This window comes from Glandiceps talaboti, chromosome 12 (assembly GCF_964340395.1).
Source record: "Glandiceps talaboti chromosome 12, keGlaTala1.1, whole genome shotgun sequence".
In the NCBI taxonomy this organism is placed as follows: domain Eukaryota; kingdom Metazoa; phylum Hemichordata; class Enteropneusta; family Spengelidae; genus Glandiceps; species Glandiceps talaboti.
In genome coordinates this window covers 9,693,464-9,721,025 of record NC_135560.1, presented here as the reverse complement: position 1 = coordinate 9,721,025, position 27,562 = coordinate 9,693,464, and the positions used below count along the sequence as shown (strand labels likewise).

Sequence of the window (27,562 nt, the reverse complement as noted above, 5' to 3'; positions counted from 1 at the left end):
CCGCAAATCAATAGATCTGGCGACCCGTTTCGATGCTTTGACACACAGCCTGTTGAACCTTCTAAAATTTGCATTTAAACGAATGCATACCCGCAGTAGTATAGCTTGTTTATTAGCCATAGATTGAGTGTGTCTGAAAATAGCCTCTATTTATCCTTTTGTGTCTGTTGACCCCTTCTGTAATTTATATCTTCAATATAAGAGACTATTCCATTCACTCTCAGTCAAAGGTCCATTGCACGTTATTGTTATACCAGATACATTTTCCTGGGAAAACTCAGCCGTTGTTAGCGGGCAATCATAAAGAATTCCCGTTATTTGCTGGTCCTAGCAAATTTCAATCATAAAGGCTGAGCTGAGGGGCATCAAGTGTGAAATTTTTTAGGTGGGCTGTGTGTCCTCACAGTAAGGGCACGCTCAGCTTGTTAATAAGGGTAAGTATTGATGAGTGGAGGTCACAGGTCGTACTAGCTGTGTACATTAATAGCTGGCAGTTAACACATACAGTCTGTTTCCCGCCGTCCTCGTCTACCAGTACCAAACTACCAGCTTTCGATCGGGCTTGAATATCCGGGGCCAACGCAGGGGTCGCGCCCTCATGTCTTCAGTTCACCAGCCATCTCTTTGATTTCGGGTGTCAACTTTTAGCGAGAGTGTTTGATCGCCGCAGCAAACTACACTGTACGCACACCAGACTTACAAAGTCAAGGACCCAACGGCCAAGGGACATTGGACCAATCATTCTATCAAGTCAACCGTTTTTAAGAGGTGAGGAACAAGTTCTATATTTACCAAAAACATTTGAATAACACGGTCCTGTTTATTGGAAACCTAGCCATGAAATATGACAATAGATCGGAGAGGGCAATGCTGTGTCATATGTCGTGGCTGTGTCCCTGTACATATTTATCGCTTTGCTTTTACCAGCCAAACTCACTCCGTCTAAATTCAACCGCTATGAGTGTACAACTGTTTGTATCATTTCACCCCATTGACATAGCCCAGGCAGATTGGACATGTCAATGTCTATCTCTTTATGTATGCTATATAACCAAAGAACGCGACTTCTTCGGGGACTCTATTGCGCAATTTGAAGCTGGTTGCTGTTTTAGTACTGGACTGGTACTCCATGCTTTACAATACAGATGGAACCATTTTAGCTCGCATGTACGTGACACCAATCGCCTTATCAGGCCAAGTGGTGACTGGGCGTCGATAAGTTCGCTGTAAACTGGTCTGCTGCTGTCTCGACAATTGCCCCCAGAACTATCAAATGAATTCACAATGGGTCGAATTTTCAAACGTTTTTTTTTATTCAATAGTTAATCCAAATAACGGTGGCCTTCACAGTGTCGCGACCTATGACATTGTCCGATAAGGATTGTGATCAATATAAAACATGCTCATCTGTCGTCACTTTTTCGAGTTGTTTTGAAATATATCGTGAAATTACATGTAAATTGAGTTTAGGGTTCCTTAATTTGCTTCGTTCTCGTCACCTCGTTTGCGAGACAAATTTACGACTCCGGTCATGACATTGATAAGCCATGCAATGTATCATCAAGCGGGGCCAAGTTCACCGGTGTGTGTCTGTAAGTAGGACGGTGTCATGGTTGAAACGTGATTGTGACTCTCATGTGTATGTCACTTTTTAAAAAAATATGATGTTAATGAAAGAAAGCGTCACCCATTTGAAAGGTCCAACCGTGGCTGCTTCTAATCACTCTGTACCAGTAAGTGTTTGTGATGTACCAGACCAAGGTCAAAGTTAGTGGTCGTTCACCTATTTAATTCACATTAAAATATTGGGAGTCTCGTACCGTTTTAGGCTTTCTAACAGTGTTAGATATATCGTCATTTACCGTGTTAACATTAGAAGAGTGTCGAACTGAACGAAATTGGTACTACTGGTACTGCCTTCGATACTTTTGCATCCAAACTTTAGTGTCTTATTTCGACACCATGAATTTATGCCAGGCTGGTCCGTTGTTACGTCTGGGACACTTATCTCCAACGAGTTTGATAATGGAGGTCAAATACGGCCAACAAGGAGGTCGTAATTCTTTCTTCAATAGACATATCTGTCTGACGTTTTTTGGTGAAGTTTGCAGTCTGTGTTTGTTAGAAGTTTATAGTTACCACTTCACTGTTGTTGAAGAATTGGTTCCACATGTCGTTGAGTTCGGTGGAGTATCAGTGACCCGCGTTATGTCTCGATATTTGCGTGTCCAAAATGACGCCCTAGTCATTTGCAAAACAGGGCCGAACCCAGTACAGCCCGGGAGCCACGATCTGATCAACTCTTTTTAACTCTGCCAGCAATATTTAAAGTGGACCGCATTTGTTTTGCATGACTAATAGTGGAGTTTGGTTGTACTTATACCAGACATCGGAAAGACGTTCAGCGACGTTATAATACGATTTGAGGGTTCCAATTATTTGCCGCCATTTTCATAATAAATGTGTTTTTAACTCTGACAAGACCACAAGTGTTAATTCTGTATGCAGAGTTCGAATTTTGCGAATACACTGTTATTAAGTTTATCTCTTTATACGATATGTGGTTAAATGTCGAGAATTTCGTGTTGAAATTTTGAAACTATTTTTAACGAGCAGTTACCGTCACTATCAGACGACATCGCACCTTGGTCTTGTTAAACGAAATCAAAACATTAAACGCGTCGCGGAAAGTTGTTAAATGCACTTATTCTTCAGACGAAAATGTTGAGGGAACGAGCCCCAGTCTATTTTTTTGCGCAAGTGAACGGCAAGTGTGAAGCATGTAGGTTTTGTATTTTGTGAATGTAGATGCAGACAACATATTGTGGATGCACATATCACATGTCAATTCCCGTCATCTATGCAGATTATATTTCCATGTTTACGCAAAATCATGTTGTTTATGGCTTTTGTTAACATGGCAACCCTGGTCTAATTACCCTGGTAACAGCTTACCATATCGGGTATGAAATTACGTCGACCTGGTGCTCTGCTCTGCTTTTGTATGACCAGCTCCACATGTGTGCGTCTTCTGTTCGTTATCATTTTGGTTTTTGTTTTATGCTGGTGTGAGAAAGAAACAATATGAATTGAAATATGTACATTATACGTATGTACGTGTTGATTTGGAAATCTATGCACGTACGACGACATACCTCAAATGCATCGAACAATAGACAGATATGGACTACTGAGATAAGGTGCAACTTATGTGAATCGGACTGGACAAACGTATTAACCCGCAGTGAATGCAACTCGTTCGTTTCTCTTTTATCGCTTCTAGACAGGAAAACGTCAAAATTAAGAGATGTTAATATTATTATGTCGCGACCAACGGCATTATAATGTTGACAATTTTATCTCTGATCAAATGTGCAAGTTTTGGCGTTATAGGTTGAGTGGTCACTGAAGAGTGAACAAACTGAATAAAACTTTTGGATGAAAACAAAAAAATGGTCAACGTTTTCTCGCACCCGCATAGTTTATTTGTCTAATTTCATGAACACAGAAAATATTAATTTTCAATACACAAAAGCAGCATTATTTGCCCGACTGGGTCTAAGCCGTCGCCGACTATGATGTACAGTATATAATTGCATTTTGATGTCCCATTTGTTAATATCAATAGTATAAATTTAAATAGAATTCTTTGCCCTCAAAGGCTGTCACCGAAGCAAACACTCTAGGAAAGGAATCGCTGGTTGATATGACAAAGTCGTCGTCACCCTCGTGTATCAATATATTAAGTATAACTGCTGTGTCCCGCTAGGACATGTTCTGTGCATTGTTTTTGTTACCAAATATTGTTAGGTTCTTGAAGTCTTTTGATGCCTTGTTTTTTAAATACTTTGTGGAAAGGAAAAACTACCTGATATTAGTTTCAACAAAAGAATGGATGTTAAAACATTTGACAAGCAATTACTTGGGATTAATTGCTCCTTTAGGAGAAATGAAAAAAAAATGTTACACAGAATTATGCTTATGTATTCGCATTGTGAAATCCAACCACTTTTATTTGTGGACTTAGACGTGCAACAAAAGAAAGTTTTAAATGCCAGAACTACTAGAAAATTTGGCCAACAGTAGACGAAATCCCTTGGAATATAAAGTTATAACATAACGCGAGATTGCTATCGAGGAAGTCGAGCTAGGCAAATAATGCAGTGAATGTTTCACACAGTATTGTACCGACTGTGGTTGTTTTGCGCCCGCTTGAGGATTCATGTCAAGTTTGTACTTGTTGAAAACGCGATATCGATCATTTTTTTTCTTGTCCAGTAGGAGTCTTACAGACAAGCCACAGTTTTACATTTTGGTGCAATAATTTGACGTCATCCGAAAAAACTACAAATCGAAACTTACGCAAATTTTAAAAAGTTTTTCGATTATACGTAGAAAATACGAATAAAAACAAGTACGCAATATGTCAAAACAAAACTTGATGATCAAAGTCAGTCGTATGATAAATATATCGATGATCACAAAGAGGCAAAGTTCACACGTGATTAAGAGATGTCGCGAGATCTTCCGATGACTTCTACGTGACCACCTGAATAAAATCAAAGGGGAGGGGGGGGGGGGGTGAATTGAAATAGTGTATACGTCCATTTTGTTTGACAAAATGTACTTTCAAAAAACTTATTTTACGACCTTTATATAAGTTTTGTTGGTACTTATCAGTGTTAGTCTTCGTCTAATATTGTGAAAAAAAGGTTATCTATATTTGAGATGTCTGCCCACTGGTTAGCAACCAGTAACGTTTACCCAGTCCATGAACACAATGGCATCGAGGGCGCATGCGCCTTCGTCTGCAATCTCTTCTTGACCAATCAGCTTGGTGTGTTAATCTTTAATTCGTACATTTTGTACTTTGTAACATTGAGAAGGTAAGGATATACGGGCTTGGAAATTGGCAAATTGTGAGAACTGAAAACAACAGCACAAAAACAAGAAAACCGTAAACCATCTATGAAAGAAATTATGATATAACTATAGCTGGCTTTTTGTCCAGATTTCATAGTGCAGCAGTCGCTTAGCATTTTGGTACGTCAATATGTGAAAATGAGTCAATTTCGATAAGTTAACACTGTGTGAAATAGAATGACGAATTTCTAACTAATACATCGTACAAACTATACGATGTGAAAGTGAGCACTTTAAAATTTATTAGGATGTCTACTGCTGATACATCTCCCTTTCCAGAAAGAAATCAATAGAACGCGATTAGCAGAGAGATGATATAAATCTCGAAATGCTGGAAACGATAAATAATTTCATTTTTTTAAAATCCCAAAAATCAACAAACTCAAGAATTGGTCAAATCCTACTTTTGCAAAACCTGTGTTTAGATAGCATCCTGTAATGCGAAATACGACCGGATATTTATTTCTTTTGTTAGACTTTTCTTTGGAATTTAGTATGAATCTTAACAGACACACTATATAATTGTGTCTTTTGTCCACATGGTATGAAGGGTAAACCCTGAAAATGTCGAAATTGAAGATTTCAGGACCTACTAAAAGGAATTCTGGTAGAACACAATACCTTGATTAGGTCATAACAGTTATTTGCATTGACGTCACACATTGTTGCATGTACGTCACCAATTTGTTGTACTTCTAGAATTACGTCACAGTCATTTTGGTGAAAGCACGGGGATCGCTTTATCCCCTAGGCCAACTCGTAGTTGTTGCCCTCTGTGATATGCCATTACCCCCCCCCCACACACACACATACAACCTAAATACAGTGACTATAAATAAACAAACTGAATATTTGCAAGTACATGTACTAGTGATTGATTATCTTGTCAAATCCACGGTTTTTTTATTGTTCCCTTTCACCAAAATACCTTTCATTGTCAAAAATAGTTTAACGAACATTGACTCATAAATATTCAGTACATGCTGGCGACTTTCTCAACTCCGTGTATCGATCAGTTGATAAATCGATAATCAATCACGATCCAGCTTATCGTCCAACAATCAATAGATTAGTCAGCCTCCTAACCAATTCATCAATCAATCAATCAATCAATCAATCAATCAATCAATCAATCAATCAATCAATCAATCAATAACTAACCAACCTCAATCCAAATAGTCAATCACATGTTCATGATTCAGAAGTTTGGATCTTTATTGTGTATATTTCACAATTTCAAAGCGCAATGTTGAACAGTTCCTTTTCAGAAAATAATGGTATAACCAAATAGATTGGGTATAAATTTTAGACATATATATTTTTGAAAACGTGGTCATTCCGTTTCTAGGAAAACAGTGGTGGAACGTCTGGAAAGAACTTACGCGGGAAACAGGAATTGGCATTTCCTCATTACAGCTATATACTCTATTAATAATACTAGATATACTCATTAAGGTTCACATTTCCTCACTTATTGTTTACAAATCGGTGAATCATCATGTATGAAAGTCCATGAATAGTCATAAAAAAAACTGAGGATCGCTACAACCTAAAACAGAAAATCATTGGTCCTAAAACTCTAGCAATGTTGTTAGCAAAGTAGGTAGGTAGGTAGGTAGGTAGAGAGGGAGGAAGGGACAGACACACAGACATATAGATAATCTTCATTCGAGCTGCTCAATAGGTAAATGAATTTGTCTTCGTCGATAAAAACAGGTGAACATCAAAACCACAAACAGACAGATCAAGAAGATGGCATATGCTTCTCACCAGATGTCAAAAGAAGTTGAATCGAAATTTGTTTTTTCATGTGATGTGTGCTCGTTTAGAAAAGAAAACCAATTTTGTATGAAAAGTAGACCCAAGCTGATCTATTGAACATTTCTCCTAAGTGTATCCGTCTTTTTAAAAACCACCTAAGGTATTGTTTGTCATGCAAGACCCGAGTATGATCGACTGTAAAGGTGAAGTAGAAGAACGCTTCTTGACAAATTATCCGCTCTCGACAGGTTGCTCAGGATCACATGGCCCGGCGGCACCTTTTACTACCATCCATTTAGGGTGACTGGGAACGCTAATAGGACCCTACTTTGAAGACCTTTTGAAACATTATCACGAAGTTTCACGGTTGCACAGGTATTTCTGCCACGAGTGTTTAGTACTAAAGGACGGTAAAACACAATTACTGAATACGCTTGCGTTTGACATTTACCGATGACAGACTTCCTAAGAAAGTACACACGTTTGGAGAATTTTTAGCAGTAAATGACTTCAGCTCTGTGAAATTAGCGTTTCAGTACAGCGCTGTAACAAGAATCCGTGACATGAAATGTGTACCCAAGGCATCTTTGACTTACATTTCGTAGAAAAACTATGTATCGCTTCGTATAAAGTTTTGTGTTTTGAAGGAAAAATATATATCAGGTATACATTGTGTACGTTGCTGACAACGGTGATAAATGGAGGCATTTAAATTTCAAAATAATTGAAAGATCATAACTTACATATTTCAGTACAATTAGTTGTTTGAAATCTCAAATTCAATTTTTTTAAAGTGTGAATTTAAACTTCGTTAAGAAAATAAATTATAAGGAAAAAAACTTGGGCAATTTCGACAGAAGGTCATACATTATCTTTTGTTAATTTTGCTAGACGAACAAGAACCGGACATTAAGTTATCGAAAATAGAGTCCATGGAAGGGCTTGTTTTCTAAATGAGCTGTTCCAAATTGCGCTGAGTACCAGACATTTTGCTGGTCAACTTTCAGACCATCGTATTGTCTGTCTCAGTAACTGGAATGGCGAACTTTTTTCATATAGAAAGGTTAATCAGAAAGTTACACATTTATTAAACAAGAAAGTATGATCAATTAATGATGTTCGGTTAAATTGCAAAAGTGAACTGAACGAAATGGGGGGGGGGTATGTCTGGTCAACGGATCAATGAATATGTAACAGCCAAGAGAAAGGCATGTTTCTGAAAATTTTGAGTAAATTTACAACTCTGGATACAACCATGTCTGCACTGGTAGCTGTCAAGTTATAGACAGTTTTCAGATGTAAATTTTTCGCCATTACCACCACCATAGGAATGTCTCGACAGCGGAGATTTGCAACGTTAGGTGTAGCGGAGTTTGTAATTTAGTGAAATACCTGTGTCATGTCCAGCTTGTATTGTTAGAAATGAAGTAACAAACAATCGAACGACACAATACTGGCTTCAAACCAAACAGACATAACAGTAACTATGCTAATGTATGCATAAAGCACTGATTCAGTACGGAACCATTTGAATATATGTCTGGTGAAAATGAAAGTTGGTGGGGGAGTGAGAGGGGTGTGAGAAGACGACACATCAGTACAAATGCACCAAAACAACATATACAGAAATGGAGTGATAAAGAAAAAATACGAAGTTTACCGCGAAATAGAATTGCCAGGGAATGCAAGTATATTTTGCACGACAAACTTTTGCGAGATCGGATTGTATAATCAGACGATATCAAATACTATAAGAGTTTAGATTTCGAACTTTTCAAAATAAAAAGAAAGCCTGGGTGCAGGTATGTTTTTTTGTGTGAGAATACCATGTACGTGGCATGAAAGTACGCATTACTATTCACCAACAGACTGCTGTCTGAGTTCTACATGACCTAAAATGAAGAGAAGACGATTGATGTATGAGATACGTTCTTGTTTGTCTTAGTCTTGAGATGTGCTTCACTTGTCACCGACAATAACGTACTGTCCAATTGAAATACCTCTCAAACAATATTGTCGCGTAACTTGAAAACAGACAATTCTTTGACTAACAAACACATGATGATAACGTAGTTCGCCTCACATCAAATCCCAGAATAGGTCTGGTGTACTTTTTACAATGTATGTATGTATGTATGTATGTATGTATGTATGTATGTATGTATGTATGTATGTATGTATGTATGTATGTATGTATGTATGTATGTATGTATGTATGTATGTATGTATGTATGTATGTATGTATGTATGTATGTATGTATGTATGTATGTATGTATGTATGTATGTATGTATGTATGTATGAGGTGGATGAGTTAGATTGTATATATGAAAGGATGAATTTGATTTGTTTGTGTGTGTATGTGTGTGTGTGTGTGTGTGTGTGTGTGTGCGTGTGTGTGTGTGTGTAGGTATGTAGATAGGCAGGCAGGCAGGTAAGTAAGTAGGTAGGAATGTGTGTGTGTGTGGGTGTGCGCCCGCGTGTACGTGCGTTCGTTCGTTCGTTCGTTCGTTCGCACACGCGGTAATGCCAATAATTGAGTGTTTTACAGCTAATTGCAAATAAAAAAACAACATCAAATCCTCTTGAGGTTAATTTCAACAACTTGTTTTGGGATTACCAAGTACTTTAAAAACAAACTGAATCATGTACAGATGACTGGATTACAAACATAGGAACGATAAACTTAAACGATAAGGGCACACTTTCTATACCTGAATGCATTTTGCACATATTATGTACAATTCTGGCGTTAATTAACAATATTCGTAACTACCACTTTCCCGTAATTGTACAAGGAAATAAAAAATGTACTACGGTTGCAATACCAGTGATTAGATATCAGAGCAAGAGACAAGAAAAGTAGACGCCACAAGAACGTCTATCGATTATTGTAATGAACGTTCATGTAGAATTGTCAGATGATATTAGACCTATGCTGCGTGAAAAATAGCCTTTGTTGTGTGTCGCACAGTCAGGACTGTTTATGCGCTTCATAGGTCGTTTTGAATGTAATTGATCGATCGATATGTTCATTCGATCGATCGATTGCTTGCTTGACTGGTATACAAGTTGATCGATCAATTGATTTATCACCTAGTTGATCACATTATTCATCGATTCTTCGTTTTAAAAGTTGAAAGTTTCCACAAATTTTTTTTATTTTTTAAAGTGACATCAGCTCTTCCATTATGGGTGAACTGAGTCAAGGGGAAGCGCCGTCACGGCGGACTCCATATAAGTCAGAATACACATTACGTTCATTCTGCCCGCAGCAGATTCTGTGGTCGGGTCGATAACATTTTTCGAAATTATGATTAAATCAATTAAGAGAGTAGAGTCAGTGTGTAATCAAACAAATCAAAGGCTAGGGACCGATGATGGACGGCTGGTGCTAGCCCCCACTAGATCAAAGTCGACCCTATTGGTCAAAAGAGTACCACAAAATCAACCGACTTTTACTACAACTCGCCCTAAAGGGTGACTAAATTAAAAGATTGCTTTTCATAATATAGAAAGGAAGGGTTTCCAAGTGCGTGATTTGCTTCGGAAAGCTAAAAACTGTGGTCTGTGTGTAAAGTGTATGTCGTGCATTAACTACATATTAAAAACTTGGCGCCAAAACACAGATCGTTGAAAATAAAATAAAAGATGATGGCGTCGTCCACGAACACTTTATTTTACCATAGATGTGTTGCTGATAATGCGTATTTAGTTGCCAGGTTCGTCTAATTTTATGCGTTTGCAAAAATGTTTACTTCTGTTGATATATAACGTTGATGGCGAGTATTTCGATAGTTGAACTTGGTGGCAGTCGACGTCATCACAGAACATGATAAAAATCTTCGGTAAATGAATCGTCGCAACTGCAAAAATAGACAATGTAAGAATAGGAATATTCAATCGTGTTCATTATTTGTTAGTGGTGTTCAGATTAAGTGGAAGTTTTGCTATCAGTTGTGTTTATAAGTACAACTTTTTCAGTTCACAACTTATACTATAATACATTTGTACAACTGGACTGGTTAAGTAATGCCATAGGCACTGTGAAGTGTCTGTCTCTGTTTGTCTGTTTGTTTGTCTGTATGTTTGTCTGTCTGTCTGTCTGTCTGTCTGTCTGTATGTCTGTCTGTCTGTCTGTCTGTCTGTCTGTCTGCCTGTCTGTCTGTCTGTCTGTCTGTTTGTCTGTCTGTATATTTGACGCCAAAGCAAACTCACTTGATTGATAGATTTTTTGAAAGTAAAGCACAAAGCGGATAGTATGTAGTGGATTTTCAGGCTTCAGCACGATCTGATGAGCAATCACCGTGTTGCAACTCTTAAAGTTATAAAGTTTATAAGCTTCAAAATGTACAGCATGTTTCTTCCTAACTCGACCACTGAATGACATGATACATAGTAATTAAAAAGCAAATAATATTGGAAAAATTAGAATGGAAAGGCTCACGGAAAACATAAATGCTGCTAGAACGAAGCCCCACCGAATCTTACTGTCATTCGAACTACTGAAACATTGGAACCAGCGAACTCATATCATCACCTCTGCTCTGTACTGCAAGCGACTTTCGTTTATTTGGGAAAGGGGAGCGACTTCACGGTCTAAATGACACCTTGTTGAACATATTTTGTTATTCTGCCAGCCCAGTCTATTGTTTCTTGATCTTGTAAATATTTTATTTGCTTGATGGAATTTACTTAAATTTCGTTACGCCTCTCGTGAAAGAGCGCCTTCACTGTTTGGAGGGGGGATGTCTGCAAGTAGGAAGAGCTGGATGAGTAGGAAATTAAAGAGAAAAACGGAAGCATAAAATGCAAAAACGAACTGTGTCGCTAAGTGACCATCTCACGCGAGTTAACTTCGTCTCACGATAAAATGAAACGAGAAAACATATGACTAAACAAAGCGACATGAATACAAATAAACAAACAAACAAACAAACAAACAAACAGACAGACAGACAGACAGACAGACAGACAGACAGACAAAAACTAACTTCGGTCTCTACATACGTTTACTCACTCTGTAGGCCTAAAGCGACGGCCAACGGAAGAAATCCCCAGCACGTGCGATGGCGACCGAATTCTCTAAGTTTCAAGGATACGGACGATCGAGTGCTCAAAGTCCGAATATTCTTGTTTGCCTTGAGTTACTTGGCGAAATCCATCGTGCCGTCAGTGCGTTTGCCCACAGTCATGATAAAATGTTTGAGAGTTTCTTCTTTTCGCCGAAGGGCAAGAAGCCTTACTAGCGGATATTTCTCTAACGACCTAGCCCGCGGACCAATTAAAACTAACAATTTCAGTAACCTGTGATCTCGTCATTGTGAATTTATGTCAAGCCGGCCCACCTTTGTTTGTCTAATTTTTATAATGATTTCTTTTTGTCTCTTCGTTCACTCTTGCCCGGGGTGTCTCCGTGCCGATATCATCTTCCAGAAACAAGCCGTCTCACGTTGAGACAAATTTCAATAGACGAAAATTGACTAGCTGTCAGACGAAATTTCATCTACTGCTCTTCCGGTGAGTTGTTTTAATGATGGTACAAAATTTGCACACTGGAATCTGTTGTTTTTTCTGTCTCGTATGGTAATAAGGATCAAATATGGATAAAGAATCAGTGTTGGAAAGACACCCATGTGGTTTAAATACATACACGTAAACGGTGAAATATTGTCAAATAATGACATGTTTGTGTATATACGAGACTCGAAGAAATATCCTGTTAACCCAGCGTTCCTCTTAACATAGTTAGGCGGATTATTTGAATCGTTTGCACGCGATTTGTTAGCCGTACAACCAGTAAACGTCTTTACGTACTGTAGGGAAACGGCGTACGTACACCTGTTCACTATACGGCAAACAGGTTATAACCGCGTTTCCTGTCACCATAGCAACGCATTTAGGCAACGATAAAGGCAATGTACGTTGAATTGATTATTTGCTTATCTAGGAGTATGGTTCTTTTTCTCATTTAGAATATTTTCGATGGGAATTTAGATTCATATTCTATCTGTTTCAAGTGTTTGAATATTAGCGACTGTTCAGGTTTGCTAATAACACCGTGATAACTGTTTTTAGATTTAGTGTTAAAGATTCGGCGTGGTTTACGATTGCTACTGCAAATGCTCATGCCAACATAGATGTGCATGCATTCTACACATTCAAATGACAGGCGTTGTCGGCTGATTCAGAGACCTACATGCATCGCCTACAAGGTGTCGGAAAAGACACCACATAACACCACTAGTCTGAGTCAGATTTCTGCAAATCCTTACTTGAGGTGTGAGATTCGACAAAAATCCGACTAGAAATACGTTTCACGATATGCTTGCGCTTATTGCGCCCCTTCGTAACACTTGCACAGAAATTAATACGTATGGACGCCCACATGGTATGTGTTGATGTTATTAAATTATTTAATATCAAATTGAACTGATCAATATCTCCCTAGGTAAGCTTTGCTAATTTGTCGACGGAAATTCTACTTGGTTTGTACATACTTATTTCACCATGTAGCGCGGTACAGGTAGAGACTGTGTACCAAACACCGACGGTGGAGATCGAGTCTAAAACATGTACGCGACCGAATCGGAAAACTATAAGGAACTTTTGTCATACAAGGGGCAAAGCGCATATATTTCGTTTTAATAATTTAGTTAAGTTATGGATTTGAAGCTGTTATTAAACAGTGTAAGTAATGTTTTACTTTTGACGTATCCAACTACCTGTTGCTCTTGCAGAGAAATGTTCCATCTGACCACAGTTATGCGCACTTGAAATTGTTTGTGGTTTGTGTCATTGACGAGGCACCACAGGAAGGAATTACACTTGTAAATGAAGCTCTGATGCAGTACAACGCCACGACACGTTACTCCGTGTGACATTTAATGTCATCTAAACTACACACACGACGTACAAATCGCACCTCAAAAACTTTAAATCTGATCCCGTGTTGATTCATGGTAATATGATAACGAATTCTACCGCGGTGCCCTTTATAATTCGCTTTACCTTTCCCAATAGCTACCATATCGATTTGCCAAAGCTAAATTACACATTGCCGTTGTAAGTTATTTTATTTTATTACAACAGTGTTACTTCAAAGTTTGTGAGTTTTTATTTTTTATGTATTCTCCAATCCTTCCTCGTTTCCATCAGAAAGAAAAATATTAGGATATAATCGGAACATTTTAAAGCCCACTGAGGTGTGAAAGTAGACGAAAATGAAATCCGTGTTTAAATCATTTCCTACTGGCATATAATCGTGTTTTTTTTCTTTTTTTAAAAAACACGGTGTATACAATTTGTTTTATATTAATGTGGTAAGTATTATACACAGTATGGCGTTCCATCTCCATATCTCAAAAAAGAAGCGACGATTTTTTGCTATGTGTTGACGATGACGATCTCAGACGTAAACCATTCTATAAGTATAGTGGTACAGATCTGAGCTAGAACTAAGATTAGAGAGTTTTAGCAGAAAATCCACACATGAAATTAACTCTTCTGTGATGTCTTATTTTTAATTTTATTCAAAATTTATTTTTATACAGAATTGAATGAATATGACTATTTGACAATTTTATTCTTACATAATTCATTTTTTTAGGAATCATTGAAATCGTTATAAGCTAATGAACACATCAAACTCTTAATATGTATAGATGTCTTCGGACAGTTCGCGTTACGGCAGCTGCATGTAAGTCAATGATTTCATTAAAACGATGAATCTCCACCGGCATAATGTCTTCCTTGTATCTTTTTTTAACTCATCCCAATGAATAAAGGTTGCCGACACGAAGCGCTCTCTTTATGAAATAACTGCTTCGTCATCTTGTGATGTAAAATAAGCAACGCAGAGAAAATGACATTGGTAGAATTTAATTGTAGATGACTCGCCAACCGAAAAAAAATCTCCTTCAGTTATTACTTCTCATTTTGTATCTTCTTTCGGCACGTTATTTGTTATAGTTTGGAGCTTGCGACTCCAGTCACTTTACATTTATGAAATATGAAGGTGTTCTTCCGCTTTGTGTGGTTTTTGAGGGCACAGAAACGATATTAAAAGTGTTTTCAGTGGAAATGACAGGGAGGTTACCCCCAGGGCATACTCAAAGGAGACCGATTGTGCGCCGATGAGGAGACATGCAGACGGCTAATTGCTCATAAAAAACATGGAGGAAGGAGAGTCGGAGGTCGGCCAAGTTGTCAACAACCTTACCTTAAATATTCGGCGTTCAGCACTTTGATAAAGATCTCTCCGAAATAAAAGTCCAGCTTCCACAGTTTGATGTTTTATTGAAATGCTCAGAGTAGGTTAAAATAAAGAGGAAAGGAGTTATGAGTCTGGATTTAGGGGTGGAAGATGAGTAAGGCCAATTTGTTAGATTGATACTGGATAGCTCATCGTACTATCCTTCCTCCTGTAGTGAGCGAATGTAGCGCCAATCCCTTCCGGCTAATCGTTTCAACAGATGAAAGCGGATGAAATTTATTGCCCCGCAGACCGTGTACCATCATAAAATTGGCTCGAATAATTTCAATGTGAACTATAACTAAAATCATCAAGAAAATATAGCTACTTTTAGTGGATAGAAATTATTTCTCTAGAAAGGTCATAATATATGAGAACACAGTGTAGAAATCATAGCTAGGTAGGCTGTATGGAGGTGGTTTCATTATGTTGCTCTCGGCGAAATGTGTTTACATTTCTTCTCCTCTCTAGTTTCATGGATCCGGAAAGGCGAAAAATACGAAACAGGTCCTTCTGCGATGACGTCATACTAGGCAATTGAGAAAACCCCGCGACACCGTCGAAGCATGGGTGCACACGTCACGCTAAAGAAAAAACATATTAGTTTCCTCGGAATACACAAATCGGTCCATTTCATTGAGTGAAATGGAATCTCATTTCTCGAATTGATATTGATTTCGAGTTAAACTTAGACGGTTTTTAACAATCACAACATTTCTACCCGATCGTCGCAAATCTGTATATATTTTACAATAAGTTCTAATTCATCATCCGTTTTTGTTTACAAAGGTACGAGAAACCAGTGGCTTTTAAAAAGAATTTTAAACACTATATTATCATAGTTCACTGTGAACCGAAAAAGTTAATGGCGAGCAATAATACACTACAATCGAGAAGAAATTATAAACTCCACCAACAATAATTTGTGTCCGCTATTGTGTGAGCTTGAAATTAGTTAGAATTTAAAAGTAATATCAGCAAGATCGCCCAAATCACTTTATTACGGCAATTTATAGAAAAAGCTGCGGCTTGGTACTTAGCCGACATCGGAATATTCTGCCGGGAACAAATTGAAGCCTTGAATATCCGCCGTCGCCTAGCACAAAGTAGTAAATGCGGTGATTAAAAGAACAAATTTTCATTTTTCAATGTAGAAACTTGGAAGTGGGGCTAACCGCAAAGGTATTCGATGTAGACCTGTTCCTTTTTGATGCAGATAGATAGAGTAATTTTCCCCGACGAATTTATCGCCACGGTATCACTTTTCTCTCTCTTTGTGCATTTCATTTCATCTGCCGAGTTTATTTGCATAATCGATGGCTTCACCGACAGAAGGGACGGAACCGATATGAAAATTTCGCACGCTTAACTCTTCGGTCGTCGCTTTGCTAAATGATTCTGTCCATAACTGTGGTAATGAACTTCTGACATAATTTCCATCTTGTTTTTATCTTAAAATTTCCCTTCTCTCGCGTAACCAGTTCCGATTTTTACGCCGGAAAGAGACTGGTGAATTGAAAGGCAGAGAATTGCATGGAGATGATATTGCGTTTCCGCTACACATACTTATGAAGTAACACCTGCAATATTTCACACCAAATGGATCATTATACGCCATTTAAGATACAAAATACTCAGTATTCGGGAAGTGTGATTTTTATTAATTTGAAGAACGGCAGGCGTCACCCATTTGGGTTCAATACCTGGCACGTTCTTCTTCAGCAATGGTTTGCCTTTTGTCAATTCTATTTAGAAAACGACAAAAGGAAGATGAGCAGGTGATTACATACTCTATGTAAATTAATCTGTTGCCGTATTGTTTTACTATATATTGAGTTACTAATCATATTTCAAGGAAATCCGTCCACTCGTCAATTGTTTTACAACAAAGCAATCACGGCTGTGTATTGCACTCTTACCATGAGAAAACTTGGTTTGAATTTAGTTTATTGTATATGTAATCCACCAAAAGGGTGCGATAGGTTCTCCCCAAAATGCGCATGCGCGAGTATTTTCAGCTGTGCATCCCTTGCGGAAACATAGTCTTATTTATGGAATGGGTTACCTTGAAATATTTGGGGGTTTTGTCTAACTTTACTGAATACCAAATATGTTAGATTAAGCCTAAAGAGAAAAAAGATAACATCAATTTTAATTTGCCCACGCTTTTTCATCGAAAAGAACTTTTCAATGAATATAATTAAAGGTTATTCCAGAAGTCCTAGGCTACGTACAACAACGTACTTCAATCTTATATATATATATATATATATATATATATATATATATATATATATATATATATATATATATATATATATGTGTGTGTGTGTGTGTGTGTGTGTGTGTGTGTGTAATATATATATATATATATATATATATATATATATATATATATATATATATATATATATATATATATGATAAAACTAAATTCATAAGAAAAGGGCCGCTGTCCATCATTCGACTAAATAGAGGATAAATACTACAGTAACTTTTGGAACACAATGACAAGTGAAATAGAAATTACAAAGATAATAGGGTCTCCTCTCTGAGTAAAAATGCTTTGAATACAAAAATAGACAAAGGAAAAAGTGTAAGTTGATTTCTTAGTCGAAAAATAAGGTTATTGCTTTTTCTCGTGTTGGGTACTGTATAAAACAATTTGGTATTAGTTCCTTTCTAACAGAGGATAAAAAGGACTATAATATATATATATACATACATATATAAGTGCAGAATTTATCGTGTCATCGGTTGCCGGTCAAGCCTATTGTTTATGTCAAACGTTAACATGGTTTATCAGGAGCTGATATACGGGACAATTAATATTAACACAATAGAATGTAAATATACTAGTTTGAGACTAACAATACAGTAGGCCCCTATACTCTCCAATTGTGACGATACCGACTAAATTACCACATTAACACTTTGTCACTTTTCTCGCCTGGCACACTGGGTATACTTCAAGTGAGAAAAAAAGACATGCTTTCTCTTGATAATTCTTTTCTGTTGTTTGTCAATGAAGCCTGTAGCCTGAATTGTAAGCGAAAAGTGACCATCCACCCTTTTCCTTTCTTGCTGACAGTGAATTTCACAATACTGTTCATTTTCTTCTGTTTGATACAACCAACGAGAAAGTACATATGCCTCTCTTCAATAACAAGATCGCATTTTTTCTGCTACATTTAGAAATAAACCACTCCATGCAGACATTCGGACGCCAATGTTTTTCTTAGTATCAAACACCCAATCACGGAAGGGCGCGAAAAATGTCCTTTGCGGTGTTCATTTGATGTCTGTGTGGTGTCATGTGTAGTTCATTTCACTTAGTCAAAATGTAGCAAGAATCTACTCATTCTCTCTTGCTATCTTAAAGTGTAGTATGTCCAGTTTCTTATTGGTGTCTTCGTGGTGGTATCAAACAGAAAATCAGAACGGTATTGTGAAATTCGCTGTATTTTCAATAATGTATGTGAAACTAAAACTGTTTAGCGTTTTACAAGACACAACTCTGTCTACATGTCAAACAGATAAACGTGTGTAGACTTTATAACGTATAGGAAGGAGAGCGACAGTAAAGTAAACTGAGGTCTCTTGTGAAACTACTAACACTTACAAACTCGACTACGCATCAGAAATAATGAGTACAAAACACTTTCTTGAAACTTTTGACGTTCATCTTGTGATTAAAATGCATAACAGACGAACCAACTGGTTTTTTTTTAAATGCAAATCTTAACACAGCAGGAATAATAAGGAGTGCACTATTTTTGCATTACTTTGATTTTAAACTTCGCAATTACCGAACATTTGCCACTTGATTTTAAAAATTGCTAAAACCAACGACTTTCATACAATAACCCCACTGCCATGAGTCATTTATGCATGAATCAGAGAAAACTGTAACAGCTAGGCCTAAACAAAAAGAAATGTTTGCTTCAGGTTATCCGACTCAACGTAGTTTTTCACGCAGACTCTAAACTTTTTTTCTTCACATATTCGAGAAAAAAATAACATCGCGGAAATTGTGAAGTTTCGCAAGAAATAGTGGATGCGGAAACTGACATCAACTTAAAAGACAATAAACTATTCCAATCTGTAATGGCTGTACATCTGATAGGAAGAAACCAATTATACAGACACCATATGGAAAACAACGGAAAACATAACTACCTGAACTAGACACCTATGAACATTGTTTTATAAATATATATATATATATATATATATATATATATATATATATATATATATATATATATATATATATATATATATATATATATATATATATATATATATATATATATATATATATATATAAATTTAAAAATAGTGTATTAATCGGAACCACACAATTTATTTTGTTAGGCCTTAGAATGCAATTTTGAAAATAGCAGTTTACATCCATGTGTAAAAGTAGATACACTGTAAAACCAGAAGTGACCTTTGTCTGACCTCTATTCCTTATTTAACAATTATTGTACTGTGGTCATCCATTACCTTGATAAGGTCTCTGCAGAATGAACCTTTACAAGTAACAAGTTGAAATAGTTGTAAAAGTTAATGCATATTTTCCTCTGCGTGTCAAACTATTCGACATGTATTTCTACACGGCGTTATATTGTGCAAGGATTTGGGAGACATCATGCCATGAAGCGCTGGAAAAGTGATTGATCGACTGTTTCATCGTCTAATGTTTCTGTTTAAACGCACACATCGCCATTTTATGGGTCATGAACAAAGAACTATGAGCTGCAGGTAAAAGGTAACCCATAAATCACCACAAAACCGTCTCTCCAAGTCCCCGAGTTGTTGTTCTTGTGAAAGTTTCACTTCCGGAAACTAACATCACCTGCAGTGCCGTCTGTGATACCGATAATATGGACCCGAGTACTCATTGTTATGCACGCGAGCTGTTTGTGATGATGAATTCCTGCCCAAACCGTCCTGACTTTGGAAAACACCTGCAGGAGGTTCCCTAACTCATTATCCCCTCCCCCACCATCCCAAGGTGGAAATGCAAAACCTACTCGCGGATGAGCGATGAGTGTCTGTCCTGCAGATGAACGATACGGGCCGTACTTGTGTATCATGACACATAGACATATGTATGTACTATAAGAGTTTGAATCGGATACAGTGGTCTAGTGTACCAAAAAATTGATGTCGATGTTGCAATGTGATTATTTCCCGCCAAAGTTTGATGTTCAAAATGTTCGTTATTTATCAGCAATCAGCTTGATCATACATTGTAAACATAGTCGAACTATAATATGCAAATGTAGGAAAAAAAACGCAAATCACATTATTTGTCAATACAGAAGGTACATGTATGGTAGCCGTATGGTTCAGGTATAATGGTTGGGTGGAACTTTAAAACAAGTAATGACACTAGGTTAAAGTTTATCTTACAATTACTAAAGCATGTCTTCAAATCGATGCAATAACCACAAGCCAGATCACAAGATAGAAATGAACGCGTTTAGTGACATGATACTCGACATAACGAACTGCTGTGATTTGTATACCATAATCATATGACCAGTTACCACAACACTTCTGTCAAACTTGAAAGAGCATCTTGATGTAACCCCCCCCCCCCTCGAGACATCTTCACTTCTCGATTATCTGCTTCTCAGGCTGAACTCCATAGGTTTATTACATTCTGAGGTAATTTTCATGTGTTGATCCTTCAACAGTCTTCCCTGTAATCTTCGCCTCTGTACATCTTAAAATCTTAGTCACTTTTTAAAACATAAATTGCGATCTCCTTTAAAATAGCTGCTCAATATTCTCTCTCAGTAATCAACTTTTCTTTATACATGTGTAAGTGCTCTCATCCTTTTAGTTGAACCTAAACATTTTGTTTTGCAAAAAGAACAGTTACATTTTAGACTGTACTTATTACAACTACGGTATATTAATTAGTTTTAGAATGGTCGTCAATCATCACGTACCTTAATGTAGTCTCGTATCATTTTCATGCATTCTCTTTGAGCTGTTCGATGAGCACCAACGTTAGCCAGGGTTGTTCAAGGTGTCATTGTAATGAGCCAGGCATTTTGCCTCAAGCAAACAATAATGTGGACACCGTACAATTGTGTGACATCCTTCCCTAACATCACCATCAGTTTTAATAACGTTTTCTATTTTGTCAACTCCTCCGTGACGCACGAGGGAAAACAACCCTATTCAGACCGTCCCATGTTGGCCCAGTGTCGTGTTATCTACGACATTTCGATCATTCAAAATTTCTAATCTTATGCATGGTTTTTAACACGATGAAGTTTTTGCCGCCAGAAATTTATGCACTTTCAACGGAGGCTCTTTATTGTTATGATCTCAAGTGCGCTGTTGCGATGCATTTTTAACGGACTTGTCACTTCTCTGAAAAAAGATTGTTCGATTGATTTGACAAAATGCCCCGAAGCTACGCTTTCTTCGCCAAATCACTGTCCCTTTCTTAGAATTGGATTCCGATTCGCTTATGCGTTTTCAGTTTTCATCTTGAATTAGGTGTCAAGAGAGAGTGTTTAAAGTTATTCAATATTACACGTAGATACATCAAAACATGGGCAATCGTTAGCGGTTAAGCAGAGATTTGATGTTTTCTATTCAAACATGTACTACCCGAGTTAAGTAGCTTTCGTTTTTTTCTAATAGTTTGATCGACGAAACGTAGGGATTACATGTACGGTAGATTCTGTGAAATAACTTTGAATGAAAAACTCAGTATCTGAGGATTTGAACAACTTATAGCAGTTATTATATAGAGACTTGTAATGCCCGTTATATCGTGTATAATATATGATACTGCTTTGCCAACTAATACAGTAAAATTCTGTGACGTCATCATAAATGTAGCGTATACATTAATAATTAATGTTTATCCTTTCATTCACGTTTCCATTATGGTGTTGTGTGCATTCGCCAGTTATCACAAATTTCAGAGCGTGATTCGTGGCGCCTTTTCACAGCCTTCAGTTATATATAACAAGGTACTCGTAACGCAGAAGGAGTTAAGATTTAGGTACCCATTGGATTTGAACTGACAAAGTAACTCGTTTCGTACGAACGTGCCAAGATAACCCAGTTGGAATATACGTGACTTACTTGATACCAACTTGACTGATAAAAACGTGACAAAGTAAAAGTTGGTATGAACGTTACAAAGTAAAAGTTGATATGAACGTGACATAGTTGCACACTTGATATGTTTATGAACGTTACAAAGTAACTCAGTTGATACGAACGTTACAAAGTAACTCAGTTGATATGAACGTGACAAAGTAACTCAGTTGATATGAACGTGACAAAGTAACTCAGTTGATACGAACGTTACAAAGTAACTCAGTTGATACGAACGTGACAAAGTAACTCAGTTGATACGAACGTTACAAAGTAACTCAGTTGATATGAACGTTACAAAGTAACTCAGTTGATATGAACGTTACAAAGTAACTCAGTTGAATTGATATGAACGTGACAAACTAACTATTATTATGAATGTTACAACGTAACTCAGTTGATATGAACGTCACAAAGTAACTCAGTTGATATGAACAGTTGATGTGAACGTGACAAAGTAACTCGGTTGATACGAACGTTACAAAGTAACTCATATGACCGTGACAAAGTAACTCAACGTGACAACGTAACTCAGTTGATATGAACGTCACAAAGTAACGCGGTTGAATTGATATGAACGTGACAAACTAACTATTAATATGAACGTGACAAAGTAACTCAGTTGATATGAACGTTACAAAGTAACTCAGTTGATATGAACGTTACAAAGTAACTCAGTTGATGTTCACATGGTAAGTTACTTGGTTAACGTTCACATGATAAGTTACTTATTAGTTGATGTTCACATGATAAGTTACTCAGTTGACGTTCACATGATAAGTTACTTAGTTGATGTTCACATGATAAGTTACTCAGTTGATGTTTACGTCAATTCAAACGGTACATACATACATACATACATACATACATACATACATACATACATACATATAAATACTAGTTGTCACTCTGTGGAACTTATCGAGAATAATTAAAGACACAATGCTGAAAATATACCAATGCTTCTTTTGTTTCTCAAGCCTTCAAATTGCCTTCCTGTTATACATGGATATGTTGACATCTATTTCCTCACAACGATGGTCAGGGTGTCTTTGTTGGCGTGCCGCACCTGTCTGCTTGTCGGTGTAGGAACATGTATCGAGAAAAGAGCATCCAGAAATTGAGGCTAGAATCCCATAATTTCATTACCATTAGAATTGACAAATTCATTTGCAACCTTATCAGGAAAGACACGTGCTGAATTCGAAATGTGGTCACCATGCTTGAAATGAACGAGACATCAGTATGCTTTGCCACTCGTTCCACTATTATTGAATATAAGACCAATAACTTAAAGTATGTATGTATGTATGTATGTATGTATGTATGTATGTATGTATGTATGTATGTATGTATGTATGTATGTATGTATGTATGTATGTATGTATGTATGTATGTATGAATGTATGTATGTATGTATGTATGTATGTATGTATGTATGTATGTATGTATGTATGTATGTATGTATGTATGTATGTATGTATGTATGAATGTGTGTGTGTGTTTGTATGTATGTGTGTGTGTTTGTATGTATGTATGTATGTATGTATGTATGTATGTATGTATGTATGTATGTATGTATGTATGTATGTATGTATGTATGTATGTATGCATGCATGCATGCATGCATGCATGCATGCATGCATGCATGTATGTATGTATGTGTGTGTGTGTGTGTGTGTGTGTGTGTGTGTATGTATGTATGTATGTATGTATGTATATATATATATATTGAGTAAAAATATAATATAATTAGTCAAAAAACTAACATTGATATATCTTCCTTGTTTAAACATTGCATGGCGTGACGTCAGATTCTTTCGCAGATTTGAGCTAACAGTTATAAAGTTTTCTAGCAAAAAATTAAAGTACAAACAACATTTCATACTCAGCACAAATGTAACAACTTAACAAACACGCAAACGACATTGTTGTCAGCATTTCCACTTGTTAGTGATCATCTGCCAGTATGATGTATTGACAAATACGTGACACGGTAGTTCAGTAAGTTACTACGCCCACCGTGATGTAGTAGCTAAACTACTTGGTTTATGACACGTTACAAAGAACGTTGTGGTAATATTTAAAGTTGTCTCCTGAAATCAAATCGGTTTGTCACATTGCGTTGTGTCATGTTCATAATCCTTAAGTTATATCTAGGAGTTGAATTTTAGTTTGTAAGAGGTACACATGTTCTACCTTTCTCGTTAAGCTTAGTGAAAAGTTGTTGATCTCTTAGAGTTGAAACTTCAGAGGTGTACCCTACTTGATGGCTGTGTTTGTAGTGTTGTAGGTAAACATTGAATCTGTCGTCGATCTATTGGTATATAGCGTGTAGGGTCCTGCATGTTACGGTGTGTTCGTTGCAATTGACCGTGGCATTCAGATTGTAACAAAGTTTAGCACAACTGGAGGTATAGATGTATCGTCCTTCCTTTTGGTTTTTAGTTGAGCGAGGATGACCGCTGACTAGTTACAATCTACTTTGGGATGGGTGACTGAAATATTTTGTATTTTAGTATACAACCTTTTAAACAACAACAACAACAACAACAACAACAACCACCACCACCACCACCACCACCACCACCACCACCACCACCACCACTAGATAGACGAATTCAAGGGACAACAAAGTGTATATAGTTAATTATACTTAGAGTATCATAGCAGTTGGTCTAGACTCAGCTGTGCAAATGAAGACGTGGTTGTCCAGAAGAAATTGAATCATTGACAAACATTGGTTCATCGACCAATCCAGAGAAACCTAGTCACCACCTTTCGTGTGTTTGTTTAAGTTTTCCCCCTTCTAATCAATGGGGGACAATGATTCTAAATTCTTACACGATTTATTCAATTTAGCGAACTCGAGATGAAAGGGCGGGGGACATTCCTTGACAAGTGTAATTGCCATGCAGTCGGTCGTATATTATGAAAGGGTGGGAAATTGTTCTGGTAAAAAAATACAACGCTAGTTCGACTTGTCATTAAAAGTAACCTGTTGTCTTTGCCTTGCTTGCGAATAAGTGTAACTGAAAGTCAACAAATGTCAAACCTGAACCGTGTTGCCCCCCCCCCTCCACTCCCCCGACTAAATTCAGATACGGAAGATTTATTTCATAAAGTTATGAAGTGAGACCAGACCGTTCTAAAAGGTTAAAAGGGAATTACAAAGTATAAAAGTTATATCAATGGACACCGATCGGACCCTTGCGAAGACAAAGCTAGCTGTCACGGGCGTCCAAACTCGTTCAGGGGTAGAAATGGAGGACTTGAGAAAAGGGACGTGGTTTGCCAGTGACGCGTGTCCCCAGTTCACCTTTAGAGCTCCTCGGAAGTCTCTTTGACCGTTATGAAAACATTCAATTTGTTGAGTAGCCATTTAATCTAATCGCGAGACTAAATACTAACAGGGCATTAACACCTCTAAGGCCATTACCGTTAATTTGCCCGTTAAATCAATTACGAAATACGTGTCAACACCCCTGTGGACTCTCTTTATAGATAAGTGTAATCATTGCGTAACAAGTTTATCCAGACCATATAATGCGTTTACCAAAGGCCGTAAAGTTAACGTATTGCTTATCGCGTGGGTTTTGAGGTGACCTGGAGGGCACAGTCGGGTCAAGTGTGTATTACACTTTGTAGTGTTGCCCCATCATGTTTATGTGTAATACAGGCAGTCTTTTTGACCCTGACTTTTTTTTATTTCGTCCACAAATCCCCAAACATGTTTTCGAGAGGGCGCACTTTGCAGTTTCGTTAAAAACTTCAGACTACGAAAGCAACGTGTGCGAGCACATGTATACATGCGTGTGACATTTACTATGCAAGTCGACATGGCCCAGGGTGAACGTATCAGAAGCAAATGTTCTTTAGTCATACACTTGCAGATATTAGGTTTGTTTTTATTTCGAGAATGATATTTTCTACAGCCATTTCACCCCCTATATTGCCTCGAGGACTTTTAGATAGTACTCGAAGAAATTTCCGCCAACACAAACCAATATCCGTCCGCGTTCCACCTCCGCTATCGTAAAGGAAATCAAACAGGGTAATAACTACAAACTGCAGGTCAATAGTTGTGATGAGCCCTTGATCTTTCATGCCACGAGAGTGCCTTTTCCGGGCTTTCGAGCGCTGCAGCTCGCGTGGAAACGCCATCAGAACACGCCATGTGCATTTGAAACCGAACCCAGGTTGACAAGACCTAGCAGGCAACATGACACCGCCTCTGAACCGTCTTGTTAAAGGTTCGTGTATATTTGTGTGGTGAGCAAGCAGTTCCCCTAATGCGGGCTTGTCTAGCATTGATACCAGGACCTTGAAAATTACTATTCAAATAAAAGAGAGGGATCTAACAGACATTTAGGGTGAGGATTTGTGTATTGGGTCAAGGCACGAACATTGTATAGGGCCGGACTATCTGTATGCATAACTTGTACCTATAGGGCCGAGCTCTATTGATTGTGAACGGTGTTTACATTATGCTCGGACAATACTGTCTGGCCTTTTCAAAATGCGCCCTTTTGTACAGGGTTCTAAAGATACGCAAAGACTCTCAAAGGGAAGCATTTGTTTTGACTTGGCGCGGTTATGCAGAACTTTTGAATTAATACAATAGTGGGGGTGATTTTACAGTCGTATTTCTTCCACTCCTTTAAGTGTGGTATTAGCTTAGCTACGTCATTGTATTCTATCCAGTTAAAAACTTTTTCCTTCATGCTGAACCACTTCGACAGTATATTGTGTTTTAAAATTACGCTAAGAATAGTCACTTATGAAACGTGGATCGCTGTACAGCCGTGTGTCAAGACATTTTACAGTGTTTACGATCGTGTTCAGAGTTTAGATCAACCGCGCATTACTTTCTATCTCACTTGAAGAAATCAGACACCGATTTCTTCGTCAGCATGTAAATGTATATTTTCCAGAGGGAGTGCCGTTGTTTGTTGTAGTGCCCTTATCGGTGCACATGGGGCGAATGAGTAAAGTAGTTCGAAACCTTTGGGTCGCCAGTCCCCGCCCCCTACACAATGATTGCTCAAATGGCTTTGTTTGTGAGTGTCTTGCTTCATCCATCTTGTTTGGGTCTACCACTTGGCCCATACTGCCCCGACCCTTTCTATCTTTACACTGCCACTGACTTAACTGCCCTCGTAAAGCTCGCCGTTCGCGGTTCATTTTTTTCAGCGAGAAACGTTTATGACAATATTGAAATACGGTTAAGAAAACACATGCATGACCAGGCGTAGCTTTTCCGTAAGATTTGTGTCTTAACAGCGAAGCAGGAAAGTCAATGCGTGTTACTGTTAATTTCTAAATGAGCGGAACCCACAATTTAACGACCGTATTTTTGATTTGTGTAGTGAGTGTGACATTAAGACCCAGAACAGTCACTTTAATGAGTGAGAGAGATCCCCTCGTGGCAGAGGGCAAGGCGACTTACAAATCGTTACCACAGTACACGTAGTAAACATAAACAACC

The 27,562-nt window shown here is 37.6% G+C and overlaps 1 protein-coding gene across 1 annotated transcript in view; it reads left to right on the top strand.

The window, feature by feature from the left end:
* The first annotated feature begins 525 nt into the window (after window positions 1–525).
* The window catches only part of LOC144443164 (nuclear receptor subfamily 2 group F member 1-B-like), a 35,642-nt gene continuing 8,605 nt past the window's right edge, over window positions 526–27,562 (top strand). Inside the window, exon 1 of the mRNA XM_078132535.1 lies at window positions 526–768. The gene's annotated coding sequence lies outside the window, so the exon portion shown is untranslated. The remainder of the gene's footprint in view (window positions 769–27,562) is intronic.